The 17844-nt window shown below is 41.8% G+C and overlaps 1 non-coding gene across 1 annotated transcript; it reads left to right on the top strand.

The window, feature by feature from the left end:
• Nucleotides 1–7131: 7131 nt before the first annotated feature.
• Nucleotides 7132–7204, top strand: trnar-acg (transfer RNA arginine (anticodon ACG)). The gene has a single exon. It is a non-coding gene; the product is annotated as a tRNA-Arg (tRNA).
• The last annotated feature ends 10640 nt before the right edge of the window (nt 7205–17844 follow it).

Raw genomic sequence — 17844 nt, 5'->3', positions numbered from 1 at the left:
CTCCTTTATAAGGAGTGATCTCCGTACCACAGGCAGAGTGAACAGGGTTCCACCAGATTAATCCCTGGGATGATGGCACCATGAGGAGTGAGTGAAGGTTGATCTGTAGCGCCGTGAGAGAATGCGAGGTAATTGCATTAAAACTGAGTGCGATGGGCAATCACTCATTATATTCTAAACAGACAATGAGAATGTGATCAATTCCATGACTATTCTTTCACTCAGGATGCATGCTTGAGGATAGTTTAAGTGCCTGGGAGGACGTTACGCCCTCCTACCCCAACCCCCACTCCTCACGGTGATTGACAGAGACAGAGAGTTCCAGGTTTTGAACAAGCTCTCCATCATTAACACAGTGCACTTGGTGTGTGATCCTGCACTGAATGTAATATTATCCACCACCCCGACAGCATCCACAATACCTTCATTCTAAAACAGTTAACTATTCCCTCCAGCTACTGACCTTCATGAAGAACTTGAATCCATATTCTCATAGATACAATGTGCCTCCTTGAGGTTTGGACCATAAGGCAATCAGACATAGGAGCAGAAATTAGGCCAGTTAGCCCATCGAGTCTGCACCACCATTCAATCATCGCTGGCAGTTTTCTCTAACCCATTCTCTGGCCTAATCCTTGTAACCCTTGATCCCCGGGATAATCAAAAGCTTATATAACTTTGTCTCAGGTATACTCAATGATCTGGCCCCCACAACCTTCTGTGGCAATAAATTTACAAGATTCTCCAATCTCTGGTTAAAGACATTTCTCCTCATCAATGTTCTAAAAGGTGTTCCCTTTCATCTAAGGCTGTGCCCTCGGGTGCTTGTACAATGGAAACATCTTACCAACATCCATTCTGTCCAGGTCAGTCAGTATTTTGCATGATTCCATTTCAATCCCTCTCATTCATCTAAACTTTATCGAGAATAGACCCAGAGCCCTCAAACATGCTTCATACGATAAGGTTTTCATCCCTATGAGCATTGTCGTGAAGATCTTGTGAACACGCTCCAGGGCCAGTACATCGTTCGTGATATATGGCGCTCAACATTATGCACAATGCTCCAAATGTGGCCTGACCAGAGAAGTATACAACCTGTTTATATTCAATTCCTCTCGTAATAAATGCCATCAATAATAAATGCAATTGCACCCCTAACCACTGCCTCAACCTGCAAGCTTACCTTGAGAGAACCCTGCACCAGAACTCTCAAGTCCTTCTTGATTTCTGAATTTTTTCTCACCATTCTAAAAATAGACCATGCCTCTATTCTTCTTGTCAAAATTCATGACTTCACACTTTCCCACATTGGAAGGCATTTGCCAATCTCTTTACATGTCGAAATCCTTCTTCAGACTCTCCACCTTCTCAATACGACCTGTCCATTTTTCTATCTTTTTTCGCCTGCAAATTTAGTCAGAGGGCCCTCAATTCACTCATCTAGATAGTTAATGTAACGAGTAAAAAGCTACGATTCCAACACGAGCCTTGTGAAACACAACTTGTCACCGGCTGCTATCCTGATAAGGATCAATTCATCCCCACTCTCTGCTTTCTGCCAGACAGTTCAAGCAGCATGAAAGGAGCAAGAGAATCGATGTTTTGGGTAAAGCCCTTCTTCGGGAATGAGGAGGGTGTGTCGATTCACCTGCACCTTTGATGCTGCCTGACCTGCTGCGCTTTTACAGCAACACATTTTTCAGCTCTGATCTCCAGCATCTGCAGTCCTCACTTTCTTCTTTCTGACAGACAGCCAAGCTTCTACCAATTCCACTACTTTGCCTCTAACACCAGGGTTTCTTATCGTACTCAGTCATCTCCTGTGTGACAGATTGTCAAAGTCCTTCTTGAAGTCCAGGTGGACAATATCCATTGGCAGTGCTTGGTATAGCCTGCTCAATTTCACTTCAAAGAATTCCAACAGATCTTTCAAGCATGACCTTCCCTTGATGAAACCATAGTGACTTTGTACTATTTTTCCAAACAGTTCCAAGTATTCAGAAATCTTATCCTTCACAATGGATTCCAGGATCTTACCCACGACCGAGTTTAAGCTATTCATTGTGGACCTTTTGTCTTTTTCCTTATTCCCTCGTTAAAGAGGGATGTCACGATAGTGGGTTTCCAGTGTTCTGAGATTGTTCATTACTCTAGTGATTCCTGAAAGATCACCACGATCGGCTCCATTCTTTCTTCCGCTATCTCCTTCATAACAATGGGATGTAATCCATCTGATCAAGGTTATTTAACCACCTTCAGACCATTCAATTTTTTTTGCATGTTCTCCATTGTGGTGGCCAATATACTCGGACCTAGCCCCTCAATCTCTTGAATGTTTAAGGTATTACTCGTGTCTTCCACCGCCAAGGCTGAGCCAAGTAATTATTCAGCTCGTTGGTCATTTTCTCGTTCCCCACTACTATCTCCCCAGTATCATTTTCCAGCAATCCAATGTTCACTTTTGACTCTCTTTTGTACTTTATATATCGAAGGAAAATGTTACAGTCTTCCTTTATACTACCCCAGACTTAATAATCCCCCTCCTTATTTATTTATAGGGAATATCAAAGAGCGATAGATAGCCTAGGATATTGTTGAAATGCATGCTTCAGTAATAAGGAAGTTTAACATCATTTACTTCACCAGTTACCTCTCATGTGGAAGTAACCCCTGCTGACAACTATTACATATTCTCAGTTACCATTCAGAGAAACTGAGTGGTACGGCCGTGAAACTCCCAAATTAATGAGAATACACAACTTCTTTTTCAGCACAAGTTTACCTCGAACTATCGAGTAAAAGCATGAAACTAGAGTTAGATTTATCAGATCAGTGGTAATCTAATTGAATGGCTGCACAGGGTGAATGCAAGCTTCATGAGATCAAGTGTGTTTCCTATGCGAAATTGTCCGCTTCACAATGTGGGATCTATTGGAGTGAAATGATGAATTTGATTATATTTACTAGTTGTTCACCCAGTGAACGGTAACAAATGTTTCTCCTGGCCCTGATATCATCACACAACTGCAGCAATCGCATTTGAATCAGTGGCTTAATGATTTGCTAATTTGCAAAACTGGAGGTTGTTCATTCGACTATTCACTGTCTCAAAAACACTGCCGATCTTTATTACACTTACAAACTCATTGCCCCGAATCCGGAATGTGCTCTGAATTCCTGATCTGCTGGAGGAAGAATCTTTGAAATGCTGGGATGTCTGAACTACTGATATGAATGCATGCCCACCTTCAATCTATTGTCCACTTATAAGCATTGTCGATTATACTGCAATTCTTTGTTTAACAGATGCGTTTTTTAAACAAGGGGTCGGTGTGGTAATACAAAGTACTAAAATGATCAACACAATTCCACCGAATGGTTCGAAAGAATTGAGGTCTTCATTAGAACCATCTTGCAAAGCAAGTTGTTTATCTTCGTAAACATGGTTTTCCTAAATACCTCTCAAAAATGAGCAGTTTCTGAGTACTTTGCAGGCAGAACACTTGAAAGAATTTCATTCTGTTTGGAATTATTTGTGGCACTTTGAATCTACCGGTTAATGTCTCCAATCGATGAATGCAACTGAGAACATCAGAGTCAACCTCACAGTACTGTCAGAGGAGGGGAAGATAGAATCGTCTCGCACGCTGCTCTTGAGCAAATCACAAATTTCCAACAACTCAATACGTGCAACCAGTGAGAGTGCAAAGGAAACAATTAAACAGAGCACCGTTTCAACTCTGGGAATCTTTAGAAACTATGTGAGAGGGGAATGAAGGGTGGACTGACCGACTGAGCAGAAACTGTCAAGGTACCTTCCCCTTCTTGCAGGAACAGAGACATGAACTCTGATGTTCTCGAGGCATTAACTGCTTTGAGACATTGAAAGCATTCCCATCAGAGCTGCTCCACTCTCGCTATTATCAGTCAGGAACAATAAAACCTGATTCCCTGATCAGGCACCCAACTCTGGCCGCGATGTGGAAAACACCCAGTCTTAACCAATACACCACAAGTGCTGCCTCCCGAGCTGTTAGACTGCTTCTTAATGGCAATGCATATGGCGTTTGATTTATCAGGTCATACGTTTGAGCAAGTCATCGACTGTTTACAGAACGGAAAGAGGCCCGTCATCCAAGTTTTCTGCTCTTGGTATGTCCCCTTGTGTTCCTAAATGTTTCAAGCACTAGTCGCAATGCTATTATCCAGTCACGTTTTACAATGTATGCGACTTCAGTTTAAGATGGATAATCTTTGTTTACACTCCCTCGGTGATCTGAACCCCATTTCACTTCCAGAGGTAAACGCACAGGCACGTTCTGGAGAGGTGACTGTGGCCTCAGGAGATATTGGACAGAAAGTAGTATTGCTCTCAATTGGCTTATTTTGTCTCATTTCAGATTTCAACACCAGAGTCTGGTTACAGCAATGAAATGAAGCATTCAGCCTTTCATTTGTCCATGTTCCTCCCCGATCTAAGCATTGAGCTACGGAGGCAGTGTGCTCTGAGAGAAGGATTCTCATTCTTTGAAACAGCAACATAATAGATGATTGGATAGTCCCTGTATTAGAAAACAGTCGTAACAAAATCAAGACAGAACGGAAGGCATCACGTGCAGAAGGATGGGAGAGTGTAATGCCGAATCAGACAGTTTCCAGGATGAAAGAAACAGAGACCGTCCATGGAAGTCTTGTAATTTGGATTACGTGCTCTGACAGCCATGGTCTGCAAATCGTTAGCATTTATTGTTACCAATATGTAATGCTGCCTTCTCCTTAAAAGTAGAATTATGACCTGGACATGCAAACATAAATCGTGAAATTGATCAAAATTGATGTATTGTTTTATTACATATTTTGGCAGCAAGAATAACATGTAAACACTTAGATTATCATTAAAATCCAATATTAAAGCCAGTTAGTGCTTTCACAAAACTACAAAAGCAGAGGAAGAGCTGGGAGTTGCATGACGGAAGGAGGCGACTGCTCCTGCTTTCAACCCACAACTTTTCATACCTTTCATCCCAAGAACATGTGCAGAAGCAAAAAACTGGCAAACTGACACATGTTTTTTTAAAAAAACAGAAAACGCTGGAAGTATTCACCTTGTCTCGAAGCTTCTGAAAGAGTGGTAGAGCTCACCACCATCACAATCTGATTGTATTTACTTTGTATTCACGATAACTAATGACCAAGTCACAATTCATTCAGATATGTTCCTTCATCTTGAAAAGGTATGCACGCTGTCAGTTTGCCATGAGAAACGGTTTGTCAATTAATTCAATACTGACAGGATTGCCGTTTAAAGCTGCGTGAAAGACGTTACAAACGGTCATACCAGACAAACTGAGGTGCCATGTGAAAAATGCGTGTTTCATTCAGTAAAGCGAAAATAGAATTGTTCATAGAAAATTGTGGTGAACTGTCTGCTGATTTTGTTTTGATGAGGTCTGAATATAACTCTCCCTCCCACTCCACCGAGGACAAGCAGGTCCTTGGACTCCTCCACCGACAGAACATAACAACACGACGGCTGGAGGAGGAGCGCCTCATCTTCTGCCTAGGAACCCTCCAACCACAAGGAATGAAGTCAGATTTCTCCAGTTTCCTCATTTCCCCTCCCCCTACCTTGTCTCAGTCGGTTCCCTCAATTCAGCACCGCCCTCCTAACCTGCAATCTTCTTCCTTAACTCTCCGCCCCCACCCCACTCCGGCCTATCACCCTCACCTTGACCTCCTTCCACCTATCACATCTCCATCGCCCCTCCCCCAAGTCCCTCCTCCCTACCTTTTATCTTAGCCTGCTTGGCACACTCTCCTCATTCCTGATGAAGGGCTTATGCCCGAAACGTCGAATTTCCTTTTCCTTGGATGCTGCCTAACCTGCTGTGCTTTAACCAGCAACACATTTTCAGCTCATTCATAAAGCTAATCCAAAACGATCAGATAAATATAGATTGGCAAATCAAAAGACCAAAGTTCTGTGAGACCACTGTGCCTGAAATCTGGGGATGAAGGATTATTAGGGATAATAGCAATATTGATCATAAATTGGCTGCGTGAAATGTTACTGATGAAGTGTGCCTGCCTGAAACTTTGATTTTCGCGCTCCTCGGATGCTGCGTGACCTTCTGTACTTTTTGAGCACCACTCTCATGCTGACTCTGATCTCCAGCATCTGCAGTCCTCACTTTCACCTGCGGGAAAGGGAACAGAGTCATCATTAACAATTGTGTTTTGAACTGGAAGAATTTTCCAAGCGAACTTTGACTGAGCGTTGGGGTGTGAAAGTTCTGGATAGATTAGTTGAGCCCAACAGAATTCTATGATTGATCTGAGCCCCCAGCGCGCCCATGAGTTTCTCTGATTGGTTGGAGCACCAATGCCTACAGCTTGGTCATGTAGAACTGCCTCTTCTACGCTGTTGGGCATTATACATCATCAGTTCAGATGGGTCCTGCAGCATGCACAGGGTTAACATGATTGGAGAGCATGCATGTGGCGAATGATCATTGGAACGAAATGTTGTCGTCTTCAATCGATAGTTGGTGAGTGAGGGCGAAAGGGGAGGGAAGCACCAGGTGCTAGAGCCCAGTTAGAGATTTCATGTTTGGTCATTATATGACTCTGGACCCAAACACAGTGGCTCTGGGCTCGCCAATTAAGCCAAAGACAGCCCGAGTCTCCTTCCCAGAAACAGACCCCAGTCAGCCGCCGCTATTCCTGGTTCAGTTTTATCTTGTTTTAATTTATCAGGTCACTGTTGGTTTATCTATCTTTAGTGTGAACAGAGATGAAGATAAGTGAATTTGTTTGAAATCATTGTTGTTGTCCAGGAGGATGTGGTGTTGTTGGGAGACGTTTGGCTGTGTATTAGTAACTGGGACTGATGGTAAAGTGTACCCCATGAACACCTCCGTCCCTTACCTTGCTGTAAATATTTCAGATACGAAAATAATGAACATCTGTGTCCTTTTTTTGGAACAAAAACCTGCTTTGAAAGGTGGTGAAGATTGGACTGAAGCAGTGACAGTGATTATCTTTTTTAACTTGGTCAATTCGTGCACATCACTGCTATTAATCATGTCCGTGCTAACATCACGGCTCTTATTCAGCTGTCTGCGCGTCGGGCCAGTGGCGCAATGGATAACGCGCTTGACTACGGATCAGGAGACTGTAGGTTCGAGTCCTACCTGGCTCGAGGGAAATGCAGGCATTTATTACGCATTTGAAAACTGAATTCCCTTCAGTTGAAATAAGATGTGAGCTTTTAATCTGCAGGAATAAGAATGCCTTCATTAATTTTCCATGACAACCTCAGGGTCAATATTCCAGAGTCATCACAGGAGGAAGACGAATAGTCGGACACCTTGGTCATGGGCACCTTTCCATTTCGCTAAGCCACCGGTCGCATCATTGTTGCTCGCGGGAACGCTCGGCTTTGAGCATTTCTTTGAAACTCCTTGGCCCATGGATTCAGAGAAGAATGAAGAGTTCAATGTCCAACTAATCTTTATGGAGAGTGAGTTCCAGAGTCTACCACCTGCAGACTGATAAAGTTTTCCGACAAATCTTGTCTGAACTCTACAAACGCTGGTGATCGATCAAGAGCAACTGTTTCCTTCAATCTGTAATTCCATGCTCCTCATTATTTTGTTCACGTCAATCATGTCTCCTCACAATCAGCTCTGCTCTGAGAAAAATAACTCCCGTTTTGCCGAGGCCAGACCACTCAAAACATTCTTATGCAGGAAATTCAGAGTGTAACGTCGCTGTTTGTTTTGGTGAGTGTGTAGTATGATTTACTTAGAATACTTTAGCTAGGTTGACTTCCAGTTTTTAAAACAGAGAGAAAATTATTCACAAAACTAAGGAATGAAACACAATGAACAGAATATAAAATACCCACAGATCTTAGCTATGTAAAGTAGACTTACTTATGCTTTTCAAAACAATAAACAACAGTCCTGATAATTAAACCCCATAAACACAGAATACAAATGAAACTGATTTACAGGTCGATATTAGAGGTGCAGAAGATGAGAGACATTCACATCACTGGCACACTGAAAACCTTCGTGTGGCTGATACTTTGGCAATGGTTAACAAAATATTTAGGCTGTCAAATAAATTTTGAAATTCTTGTGTTCGCTGAAATTTCTTGCCTGTTTTGAGCAATTCGGTGAGTTGAGCGGTCCCACTTCTAACAGTCAGCACAAACTTTCAGAAAAAGTCACACAATCCGGTAAACCGTTGTACTGCTCTCTTCGTCAACAATGTATAAAAATACCCCGTAACTTTCGTTTTCACATCCCGTGGGGCTATTTGTCCGTGTTCAACGACATAGTCCAGGAAGGTGACTTTGGCTTTGGCAGATATACTTTCAGTTAGGTTTACAAATCAGTTTGACTTCCGTATTCAATCAAACAAGCCCGAGAAATTCTGTAAATATTCAATTCATGAGAGACTGAATGTCCCAGGCACACAACACACCAAACTGTTGTGTATCCAGCAATTACCTTGTCCGTTCATCTCTGAAATACGAGTGAAATCTTTTTCGCACAAACGGCATTACTTTAAATTTCTGCAGTCCAGTTGGCGTTACAAAATTGCCTTTGATCTTTCCGACAAAGTTTACTGTCAGTAACCTTTGAGGAATTCCAACTTGGAAATGTAAGTTGCTCTTCCAATCTCTCCCACATAGTCCTCCAACTGCAGATGCGTAGATGCACCAGTCTTTCTAACAACATTGACTTTGTGATAGTCCACACATAACTTTTGGGTCTTACCTGACTTTGGCACCATGATGATGGGTGAACACCATTCATTGAAACTCACTTTGGTTATGCCTTCTTGGAACATCCGTGTCATCTCCTTATATAATTGCACCAACTTTATAGGGTTATGCCTGCAAGGATGTTACAAAATCAGAACAGCAACTCCTATATTTACATCAACTACAAATAGGTTATTAATTCCCAGTTTATTTCAGCATGCAAGAGTAATAACTCTTACGATTTTCTTCTGGAAGAGAACTGAATAACTTTACCAATATTGGACAACTTTTGCATTGTCCAATTTTATAGCAGGAACGTCCAATGCAGAATTCCCTGAAATTGGTTCTTCCCAGTGTGTTGTATTCAATAACACATTCTCCCCTTGCATTCGTTCTCTGCCAAAATACCATTAGTGCATATTCCCATCACACGTTCTGTGAGATTCCTTCATGCCAGGAGTTCCTATCAAGTAGCTAACCTTACTCGATTTCTTCTTAATTTGATAAGGTCTTCGAAACCTTGCTTTATAGTTTCACCAGTTAATGAAATTTAAATAAGTACATTGTTCCCAGTGGCAAAATTCTGATTTTTTTGTTTCTCATACACTTCCTGCTTCACCATTTGCTGCGATAATTTTAAGTGCTGTCTCGACAACTCTCCAACATTATTTAGTCCAATTCTAAAATTTGACAAATCGTCCAAATGCGTGGTCTCTGTAACCTGACTTATTAATATTTCCTTATTAAATTTTAATGGTCCTCTTTCTTTGTGCCCCAAATTGGTCTCAGATGATCTTAGTTTTGTGGATTCTTTCGATATATCTCAGATCGCAAACAGCACTGATGGAACTCCCTTATGGAAATAATCTGGCTACTCCGAACCATAAAACCTCAACATAGTCTTTCATAATTGACGTCGCCTTTCCAGTGCACCATGTGATTCTGAATGGTACACAGTGCATTTGATTCGTTTTATTCCGAAGCTATCTGTATACTCCCTGGAAAGTTGGATGTGAAGTTTGACCCTTGATCTAATTGTATCTCTGATAGTAGTCTTTATTTAGTTTTTTTTTTAAATCGTAATTTTTCCTCAATCCTTTTAGCTGTCATCTTGCAGAATTGAACAGCATTTGGAAATCTCGTCAATACAGTCATTTATGTTAATTAATACTTATTCCCATCTTTTATTGGATGTAGGGAACCTACAGAATGCATCAAGACAATTAAGACATATTCCTTGAACGCTGCAGCAGGTATTAAAGGTGCAGGCTTTATTATTTCCCATGGTTTGAAATGTATGACACGTCAGGCAAAATTCAATTACATTCATCTGCAATCCAGGCCAGTAAAAATGTCTTTGTATTTTAGCCTCCATTTTCCTCACGCCTCAGTGACATCCAATTTTTTGGCACATGTGGCACTCGCAGCACCACTTTTCTGTACCCTACTGGAAAAAAAAACATTCTGCCCATTTCTCACATGCTTGAATATATGTTGGTCTCCATTTCCTCCTTAACATATCATTTGCTAAGTAATATCACACAGGGATGCATTCACTCTCCTTCCGAATATATGTCTTCTGATCCAAGTGATTTAATTTTTCATCTTTCTGCTGTAACTCGGTAGCATAGCTGAGCTGAATATACTAGCATTTTTAACGTTTGTCCCCTGCTGTGTCCCACTTACTTGATATTAAAAACATTGTAATCTTGATGCATTGTGTAGATTCCCTACATTCAATAAAAGACGGGAATGAGTACTAATTAACATAAATGGATGCAATCATTTTTCAGCTTCCTCATCCGTGCCTTTTGATTTCTCCTGCTTTCGATTGTGACTCTGTGATCGCGTAAAGACACAATCTGGGAAAATTCCTTTATCAACGTCCTGCATTGCTACTCTTGCCTGCAGCTCGACTGGCTTTTCAACTGGAGTATGGAGCAGGCTAACCGGTGATTGAGCTATATCATTTGCAAGCACAAATTGTATTCTTGGAGCTGAGAGTTTGTCCAGAACTCCCACCACAAACTCGCCACTCTTTTCTGCCCACTCTCGCTTCACTGTACATCACTGAGCAATGTTTCGTCCCACCATGAATTCCTGTACACATAGTTCTTCAGGAGTACATATTTCCCCATCCTTCGCATCACAGACTGAGACGATCCTGTGTCCCTAAATGCTGTTACCTGTCTATTTGCTACTCCTCGCCAAGGTAAATAACCTTTAACTTTGCAGGTATATTTTTCAAGCAGACATGGCACTTCCCCCTTACCAACCTCTGATCGGTTTGTGCACTCTGATGAAGCTTTCCAGCCTCCACTGTGCTTTCTATTACCATGCCAACAAAACATCCAGGCTTGTTTTGTTTTCCTGCATTTGATTTTACAGTGCTTTCCATAGTTCTCCAATACTGATTTCATGTGGCCTACTTTATTGCAATGAAAACTTCAGATCGTGTTCCCTTCAAGGTTTTCCTATATATCCTCTGATACGTTATCCTCGTGACCTTCACAGAGATTAAACTTTCCCTTTCCACGTGAGGATTTCTCTTTGCCCAATTTCTATCCCTCAGGCTTAAAATGATTCGGGAAGCCCATCCTTGTTTTATGGATCAGTTCATTACAATCAGCCATTTCAGCTGCTCTCTTTGTCGTTTTAACAATATGCTCTTCCAGTGTAATCTTATCTTCAGCATTTATCTCCAGCGTTTTAATGTGAATTCCTTTAGTAATTGCCAATTTCTGAAGTTCAATCTCTGTCTCCCTTTCTCTCTGCTCTTCTGCTCTCTCTTCTTCGAATCGTACCTGAAACCGTTTGAAATCTGGTCTCTTTTCCTTATCTCTCGCGTCTAACTCAAGCTGCTTCATATTCAATTAACATTTAAACATCTCTGCAAATTCTCTTGAATTTTCCAGCTGGGTGAAATGCTGAGATACTGCTCTCCTTTTCTCACAGAAAGAGGCAAATACAAACCCAGCATTTTTGCTTATTCCAGAAGCGTGGCCTGAATCAGTTTTTTGTAAAAATGCCAACTTTTCATCGTCCGTAGTCAAACAACCCTTTGTGCCTAAATGAAACATGCTTTCCCAAGAACTGTCCACGACAATCCAAATCAACACCCGAAATGAAGACGCAGGCACATATCGGTTGCTCTTTTAATCCATCAACTATCTTCCAATTTGTTATGAGCTTGGCTAAATCATTCAAAAAGTTATTAAGCACACAACCCAGATCGTAACATTATATTCTTTTTCGTTAAGTGTACAGTGATAATTACCCAATTAGCTAATTATAAAAATTCACAAAATCACGGAAAGAAAAATAAAAAAAAAATATAGAATACCCACAGAAATTAGTCCTTCCAAAATAGACTGAATTATGTCGTTCTGAAAGTACACAACATTCCGAAAAAAAAGCACCTTAAACACAGTGAAAATGAAACAGAAGCTAAGGGTTAATAATTAGAACGGCAGAAGGAGAGAAGTTATGAATTAGTGCATCACTACTGAAGGATCTAAAAACCGGAATTCAGCATTCCAGAATGACCACTCTTTTACCATAAAACAGTTCATTTCTAAAACATAGAGTCTTTGGCCTCAAGCCTCAGCTGTTGATGGAGGAAAAAAAGGCCTCACAGCGAAGAATTACGTCACTATAACACTTCATCTGATTCGGAGCCTGAACTGATTTACAATGCCTTTAATAAAAAAAAAGTCAAGACACATAATCCTTGAGGAAAAGTACAGCTCGTTGTTTTTTTTTAAAGAGAGCATCTTTGTGACAGCGCAGTCTGTCCAAATAATCTTCATAACTGAAATTCTACGAACAGACAATGTCCTGGTAAATTTGGTCTGCACAGTTTCCAGTGCTGTCACATCCCTGCCATAATGATAATTGCAGAAAGACACTCAATACTCCATCTAGAACCAATTGAGCAAATGAAATTAACAACTTAGAAATGCACAGAAACTGCACTTTTTCAATAATGTGACTTTTACACAATACTGCGCCGTGGAGAAAGTGAGAACTGCAGATGCCAGAACTCAGAGTCGATAGTGTGGCGATGGAAAACACAGTTGCTCAGACAGCATGCGAGGAGCGGGAGAATTTCAGTTTCAGACATAAACGCCTCATCACGAATGAGGTTTGTGGCCGTGGGGACTGAGAGATAAATGGGTGGTTTGGGAATTTGGGGGCGTGATAGCTGAGAAAGTGATGAGCAGATAAAGGTGGAAAATAAGATACGAATTCTGACAGGAGGAGGAGCGGGTAGGTTGGAAAGGTGACGTGCAGGACGTAAGGGCAATGCTGAGTTGGAGTCATGAAACTAGAATAATGTGAGCGAAGGGTGATTGAGGAAACTGCTAATCCCATGTGGCATCAAGCTCCCAAGCGGAAGATGAGGTCTTCTTCTTTCAGGCGTCAGGTGTTTAGAGAATGCCAATGAAGGAGGTGCAGGACCTGCATGTGCTTGGCAGATTGGCAGGTAGAGAATGATTTACATCAGTGATGAGCTTCCAACTGCATATCCAAACTATCATTACGAACATGTTGTTACATCTCAGGAACAGTATCTGACACTACCTCCATTTAAGTAGAAGGTGAGGATTGCAGATGCGAGAGATTGTAGTCATAGAATATAGAACATAGAACATAGAAAAATACAGCGCAGTACAGGCTCTTCCGCCCTCAATGTTGCGCCGACCGAATCCTACCTAACCTACACTAGCCAAATAACTTCCAAATGCCTATCCAATGCCCGCTTAAATGACCATAAAGAGGGAGAGTCCACCACTGCTACTGGCAGGGAATTCCATGAACTCACAACCCGCTGTGTAAAGAATCTACCCCTAACATCTGTCCTACACCTTCCACCCCTTAATTTAAAGCTGTGTCCCCTTGTAACAGCTGACTTCATTAGCGGTAAAAGGTTCTCAGTGTCTACCCTATCTAAACCCCTAATCATCTTGTACACCTCTATCATATCTCCCCTAAACCTTCTTTTCTCCAATGAGAACAGCCCGAAGTGCCTCAGTCTTTCCTCATACGATTTTCCTACCATGCCAGGCAACATCCTGGTAAACCTCCTCTGCACTCGTTCCAATGCCTCCACATCCTTCCTATAGTATGGCGACCAAAATTGCACACAATACTCCAGATGAGGCCGCACCAGAGTCTTATACAACTGCAACATGACCTCAGGACTCCGGAACTCAATTCCTCTGCCAATAAAGCCCAGTACACCATATGCCTTCCTCACAGCACTCTTTACCTGGGTGGCAACTTTCTGAGATCTGTGTACATGGACACCAAGATCCCTCTGCTCATCCACACTACCAAGTAGCCTACCATTAGCCCAGTAATCCATCTTCTTGTTACTCCTTCCAAAGTGAATGACTTCACACTTAGCTACATTGAATTCCATTTGCCACCTTTCTGCCCAGCTCTGCAACTTGTCTATATCCCGCTGTAACCTGCCACATCCTTCCTCACTATCCACAACTCCACCGACTTTTGTGTCATCCGCAAACTTACTCACCCAGCTTTCAAGCACCTCCTCTAGATCATTTATAAAGATATCAAAAAGCAATGGTCCCAAAACAGATCCTTGTGGTACACCGCTAGTAACTGCACTCCAAGATGAACCTATACCATCAACTACTACCCTCTGTCTCCTTCCAGCCAGCCAATTCCTAATCCAAATCTCTAATGCACCCTCAATGCCATACCTCCGTAGTTTTTGCATTAGCCTACCATGGGGTACCTTATCGAACGCCTTACTAAAATCCATATACACAACATCTACTGCTTTACCCTCGTCCACCTCCTTAGTCACCTGCTCAAAGAACTCAATAAGGTTTGTGAGGCACGACCTGCCCTTCACAAAACCATGCTGACTATCCTTGATCACGTTATTCCTATCCAGATGTTCATAAATCTTATCCCTTACAATTCTCTCTAAGACTTTGCCCACCACAGAAGTCAGACTCACTGGTCTATAGTTACTCGGGCTATCCCTACTCCCCTTCTTGAACAAGGGGACCACATTCGCCATCCTCCAGTCTTCTGGTACTATTCCCGTTGACAATGACAACATAAAAATCTAGGCCTATGGCTCTGCTATCTCCTCCCTAGCTTGAAAGAGGATCCTAGGATAAATGCCATCAGGCCCAGGAGACTTATCTATTTTCATCCTTTCCAGTAATCCCAAAACTTCTTCCCTACATACTTCAATGCCATCCATTCTAATCACTTGTAACTCAATATTCACACCAGCAACAGTGTCCTGTTCCTGAGTGAATACTGACGAAAAGTATTGATTTAGTGTCTCTCCAATCTCCTCCGCCTCCACGCACAACTTCCCACTACTATCCTTGACTGGACCAATACCTATCCTAGTCATCCTTTTATTCCTGACAAACCTATAGAAAGCCTTTGGATTTTCCCTAATCCTACCAGCTAAGGACTTTTCATGTCCCCTTCTCGCTGCTCTTAGCTCTCTCTTTAGTTCCTTCCTGGCGACCTTATAACTCTCAATCGCCCCAACTGAACCTTCACGCCTCATCTTTACATATGCCGCCTTCTTCCCTTTCACAAGGGATTCCAATTCCTTATTAAACCACGGCTCCCTCACAAGACCCTTAACTCCATGCCTGGTTGGTACATACTTATCAAGGACACTCAGTAGCTGTTCCTTGAACAATCTCCACAGACCATTAGTATTCTTCTCTTGAAGCCTGTTTTTCCAATCCACACATCCTAAGTCATGCCTCACCGCATCATAATTTCCCTGCCCCCAGCTATAACTCTTGCCCTGCAGTGCACACGTATCCCTCTCCATCACTAAAGTAAAAGTCACCGAGTTGTGGTCACTGTCCATGAAGTGCTCACCTACCTCCAAGTCTAACACCTGGCCTGGTTCATTACCTAGAACCAAATCCAGTATAGCCTCACCTCTTGTAGTCAGGAAGGATAGCGCGAGAAAGCACAGTGGTTAGGCAACATCTGAGGACCAGGAATGTGAACGTTTCGAACATACCTAGCAAAGAACTTATGCTCGAAAATCGATTTTCCTCCTCCATGGATGCTACCTTACCAGGGGTACATTTCAAGATCCACGCTTTTAACTCGACATCACCACCACTCAACTGCTTTAGAAAATTAAGATGCACCTGTCACCACTCAGTTGGTTCTTCTGCCGCATGCGAGAAAAAACTGCAACATTCTTTTCCCCATAAATATCAGGTCATTCAGATTCCTAAAGAAAAGAAAACTGCAGAGACTGATTACCTGGGGGAAAAAATTGTTGTAGAATTCTGCATTCTCTCAGTGAAACTAAATGTTTGAATATAAATTTGTTGAAGGAAAAGAGAAATCTTCTGTTTAATAACTGCTACATCTGTTTCTCAAAGGAAAAACGAGTTTCATCAACTGGAATGTTTCAATCAGGCAATGCATGCTCTCCCTGTCAGGTTCTGAGAGGAATGGTGGAATAGATATTGGCTTCACTATTGCTGAACAGATGAAAAATATTAATTTGACTTCCGAAACAGTTGATGCTCCTGCAGAAACGTCAATGTGACTCATATCCCAGCACAGCCATTTCGGTGTGTATTTCAGAGTCCTGCAATATCACAGTTCATTGAAAAGATTTTTATTGATTGTTCCTTATAAATACGGCATTCTTCATTTCAGAGTTCATTGGACAATATTTTACCCAGTCACTAATTCATCGGTACATCACCCCTAATGTTCCATTCACGAATTATCTTCCAAACTGCTTTCACGCAGAAAATGCTTATTTTTTAAACCAAAGACTGAGCTTAACCAATGTCTGTTGGACATCAACCATCATTCTGTCACTCTCTATACATTGTTTAGTGTGTCTCGGTGCCTGTCACCTGAAATCTGTGCTCTCTAGTTTTGAACTTCAACATATTGCGCAAATGATTTAGGCCAGTTGTCGATCCATGCCCCTCATGATTTCATAAACGATGAGAACGTGACACACTGGCTGGAGCATTCCAGCGAAAAAGCCCCTGCTGACACCATCTCCATGCTTATCTGAAGCCCTCGGCTCCCCGCAACACCCTTGTAAATCATGTGTGCACAGTTTCAATTTTCACAAAATCCTTCCTGTAGAAGTTGACCATAATTGTAAACAGTATTCTAAATGTGATCTCACCAATGCTCCATATCGCCACAACATGACCTTCCAACTTGGATAATCGACTTTCTGACTAATAACGAAAAGCGTGCCAAGTGCTTTCTTCACCACATTGTCTCCTTGTGGCACCACTTCATCTGCTTTTATAAATTTTGCCTTGACTGATAAAGTTGTGATTGTCACTATGTTCTGCTGCCTTCACGGATATGTTGACCAACATGCAAAGACTCTCTGTTCCTGTGAGTTTCGTCGTGTCCTGTCAATCATTGAGTAATCAGTTGATGTGTTCCTTCCAATGTGCATCACCTCTTGTTTTTCATGGTTAGTTTCAACGTCGCCTCTCTGAATGTGACATTTGATAAATCCATTCTGAGCTCCTACTTCCTAAAAGGATCTTCCTCACTATTAACCACTTTGCTAATATTCGTATCATCGACAACTCTGCTTATCATTTCCTCCTAACTTGTTCTACATTCTTTACACACATTCACAAACGACATTGGACCCAGCATTCATCCTTCTGTTACATCACTGAATAGCAGTTCCAGTCACAAGGAACAGCCTTCAATCACCATCCTGTGTCTCTTACCACCACCAATTATGTTTGTATCCAACTGCCAGGGAACCTAAAATCCCTTTTCACTTGTATCCTCTTACCAGTCTTCAGAGTGGTGTCGTGTTGAAGGCTATGTTGGAATCCACACAAATAACATCAACTTCACTAACCTCGTTCAAAATAAAACCTGATCACTTGCCAATAAATTGTATTTAATCCAATCTGTTAGGTATGACATTCTGTAACAAAACCGTGATGACTCTCCCTGATGAAACCTTGCCTGGCGAAGTGGCAGTTAACTCTTTCCTTCAAGTTTCGCTCCAAAAGGTTCCCTTCAATTGA

This window comes from Hemiscyllium ocellatum, unplaced genomic scaffold, assembly GCF_020745735.1.
Source record: "Hemiscyllium ocellatum isolate sHemOce1 unplaced genomic scaffold, sHemOce1.pat.X.cur. scaffold_212_pat_ctg1, whole genome shotgun sequence".
Classification (NCBI taxonomy): domain Eukaryota; kingdom Metazoa; phylum Chordata; class Chondrichthyes; order Orectolobiformes; family Hemiscylliidae; genus Hemiscyllium; species Hemiscyllium ocellatum.
Note: the sequence above shows the minus strand (reverse complement) of the source record. Positions and strands in the feature narration are given on the sequence as shown.